Genomic DNA, 3,538 nt, shown 5'->3' with positions numbered 1-3,538 from the left:
GTACTAGTATAGATCGCTATACTCTGTTAGTCTGTAGTAATAGAAAGTAAAAAGAATTTACGATTTGGATCTTTTGACATCAGGGGATCCCGAAACGGATATTTCCAACCATTTCCCGATTTTGAAAATTTGGACCGATTGCAATACTTTCATTATAGGTACTAGTATAGATCGCTATACTCTGTTAGTCTGTAGTAATAGAAAGTAAAAAGAATTTACGATTTAAATAATTGACGGGTCATTGAAGTAAGAAAGGTCGCAGAATGCATCTTATAAAAGGTATGTAGTAGTAACTAGTAAATTTAGAATAGGCTCCAATAGACAAATAGCAAATTGAACAGTCAAACCATACAGTCACAGGTACCTAGTTACCTGCACATCTCCAGGAAAGAATACCAAGGTGTTGGAACATTCGAAAGGAGATTTACAAAAGATGACATCATTTGTTTTTCCTCTGTCACCAAGCACTCCCAGAAGTCTCTACAAAATGAAGAACAAATAATGCAGGTAAAAATTTTAGAAAACATACCTAGGGTTTAATCCAGTACATAGATCAATTATTACTACTGTATTGGAGAGTCTTTGAAGCTGGAATAACAGGTGTAAACTAAATTATCTCGATCCCGCTAGAATTTGGATAGCACAAGACCAAAATCATCCAGTTTGAAGCACGATAATAAAATCTTGGATAGGTAAAACCGATTCCCTCTGGTTAGAATTGCGATTGTTTATTTGGGAGTTCTACCGTAACTTTTACGATATCTCTAACCGTTTAGTCAGTACAGCTGAACACGTTTTGAGGTCCCTAGAGCCATTGGTCCGTGTATGTCTGTCTGTCTGTCTGTAAACAAAATATCTCGAGAATGGTAAGAGCTAAAGACTTGGAATTTTGGTATGCACCTGTCAAATATGAAAAGGATGCGACACGTTTGGTTAAGATAGGTGCTGCGGTTGGCGGTATTCCATGACTTTTTGACGATTTTCAGATTCCATGACTTTTCCAAGTTTTCCAGGTCGAATATAAACCCTGTTATGAGACGGCGCAGAAAGAATCATTCCGAAGATTCGAGATGAAATTCAGAAACAGTTTCAGGAAAAATTTTCAAGAGCAAAATATTTTGTTTTTGAGGCAGATTCATCGAGAGGACATACAATTTTCTCATTTATACAATAGTAAATAATAATAAGATATACAATATGTACTTACATGTGGATGTGAAGTCTGGACTCTAAACTCAGTCATCAACAAGAAAATCTCTCCCTTTGAAAATTGGTGTTTTAGAAGAATTCTAAAAGTAAGATGGCATGGCACGACAAAACAGAAAATTAAGATATGCAGGTCATGTAAGTACTTTGTTGTTGTATATAGTTTATTTTTCAAGGTATTATTATTGTAAAAACTTAGGTACTTTAACATTTTCTTTTCTTTGAATAACATGGGCTATCTTGTAGGAAGTTTTTCCTGTGAAAAGAATAGATCTCCGGCCGAAAAAATAGAGAGGGAAATTCAGGAAGCCACCACTGGTCTATAGGGTTTACAAAGAAGTCGTACAGAGGGCCTCCTTGAAGAGGCCCTTTCTTAAGCTAGGATTACACTGTTTGCTCAGTGGGCAAATATTTGCACAAGAAATATAAATAATTGTTTGCAGGGGTATTGTATTACACGTGAGCAAATATTTGAAAATGTTTGCTCAAATAGAGAAAAATAAAAATTTGCTCACATCAAAAATAAAATTTCTTGTGCAAATATTTGCCCACTGAGCAAACAGTGTAATCCTAGCTTAAGAAAGGGCCTCTTCAAGGAGGCCCTCTGTACGACTTCTTTGTAAACCCTATAGACCAGTGGTGGCTTCCTGAATTTCCCTCTCTATTTTTTCGGCCGGAGATCTATTCTTTTCACAGGAAAAACTTCCTACAAGATAGCCCATGTTATTCAAAGAAAAGAAAATGTTAAAGTACCTAAGTTTTTACAATAATAATACCTTGAAAAATAAACTATACAACAACAAAGATACTATAGAACCTATGAATAAATCAGGAATTTACAGAATTAGAGTACCAGATCATGGGGAATATATTGGTAAAACTGCTAGACCTATCCACACTAGAATCAAAGAACATTACTCGAGTGTCAAAAATAAACATCCTGAAAAGAGTGGGTTTGCCCAATACATGTTAGATAGGTAATAATATTCCTACAACTTTGTGTGAAGTAGATGTCTTGTGTTCTAAACCTCTTAACCCCTTCAAACTAAGCATAAACCCATCACATTCATTAGAAATGCCATAAAGGACGGTAAATCTGTTTTCAATAGCCAAATTGAGAGTAACAATAATTTTGAATTGATTTTGCCTCAAACAAGGGCAAAGACTTGGCTAGCCACGAAGATAATAGATGTGATAAATAATGAAGAAGAGGAAGAAGAAGAAGAAGAAGAAGAAGAAGAAGAAGAAGAAGAAGAAGAAGAAGAAAAGGGAATGTGGATAAATGGAAAGTTTTTCCGACAACATAGTGAGAGTGACAACAAAAATGCAAATGGACATGTTGGAATATGGCAAAATGGGAAATCACAATCACAAGGTCAGAATGGCAAAGAAAACAAGCAAAATTTTCGTCTAAATCACAAAAGAACAACCCAAGAAATATGGAAATACATACGATAAGGACAGATGAATGCAGCAAGACAACTAAGAAGGAAGCACACCAAAATAGAATAAAGGAAGACTGCACCAACAATACAAATGAGAGTAAAAGTACAAATAGTAGTACTAATCTAGGCGCACGGCAGTGCGCCAGGCCAAGTTCCGGCCTGAGGACGCCAGTGTGTATATTACACGAAACATTTCGACGCATTTTTACCCCTATCATAACTCCGTGCTACAAGATAGCCCATGTTATTCAAAGAAAAGAAAATGTTAAAGTACCTAAGTTTTTACAATAATAATACCTTGAAAAATAAACTATACAACAACAAAGATACTATAGAACCTATGAATAAATCAGGAATTTACAGAATTAGAGTACCAGATCATGGGGAATATATTGGTAAAACTGCTAGACCTATCCACACTAGAATCAAAGAACATTACTCGAGTGTCAAAAATAAACATCCTGAAAAGAGTGGGTTTGCCCAATACATGTTAGATAGGTAATAATATTCCTACAACTTTGTGTGAAGTAGATGTCTTGTGTTCTAAACCTCTTAACCCCTTCAAACTAAGCATAAACCCATCACATTCATTAGAAATGCCATAAAGGACGGTAAATCTGTTTTCAATAGCCAAATTGAGAGTAACAATAATTTTGAATTGATTTTGCCTCAAACCAGTGTTGCCAGATTGATCCTCCCGAATTACCGTACACTGCTAGAAAATTTGAAAACTGCTATAAATATCGTACATTTTTACTTCTCCTGGCAGTGTTGCCGGACTGGTCAGCTGAGATTACCGTACAATTTTGCTGAAAATACCGTACTTTACCGTATGCAACTTTTGTAAAGTCGTACATTTTTGCATAGTACCGTACTTTTACAGCAAA

The 3,538-nt window shown here is 35.5% G+C and overlaps 1 long non-coding RNA gene across 1 annotated transcript; it reads right to left on the bottom strand.

Annotated features, from left to right (window-relative positions):
* Positions 1 to 310: 310 nt before the first annotated feature.
* Positions 311 to 1,638, bottom strand: LOC113472431. The gene is made up of 2 exons (XR_003394734.1): positions 1,208 to 1,638; positions 311 to 480 (listed from the first exon to the last, which is right to left on the bottom strand). It is a non-coding gene; the product is annotated as an uncharacterized LOC113472431 (long non-coding RNA).
* Positions 1,639 to 3,538: the final 1,900 nt, after the last annotated feature.

This window comes from Diaphorina citri, unplaced genomic scaffold (assembly GCF_000475195.1).
Source record: "Diaphorina citri unplaced genomic scaffold, Diaci psyllid genome assembly version 1.1 scaffold5436, whole genome shotgun sequence".
Taxonomy (NCBI): domain Eukaryota; kingdom Metazoa; phylum Arthropoda; class Insecta; order Hemiptera; family Psyllidae; genus Diaphorina; species Diaphorina citri.
The sequence above is the reverse complement of the archived record's forward strand: the minus strand, read 5'-3'. Positions and strand labels throughout refer to the sequence as shown.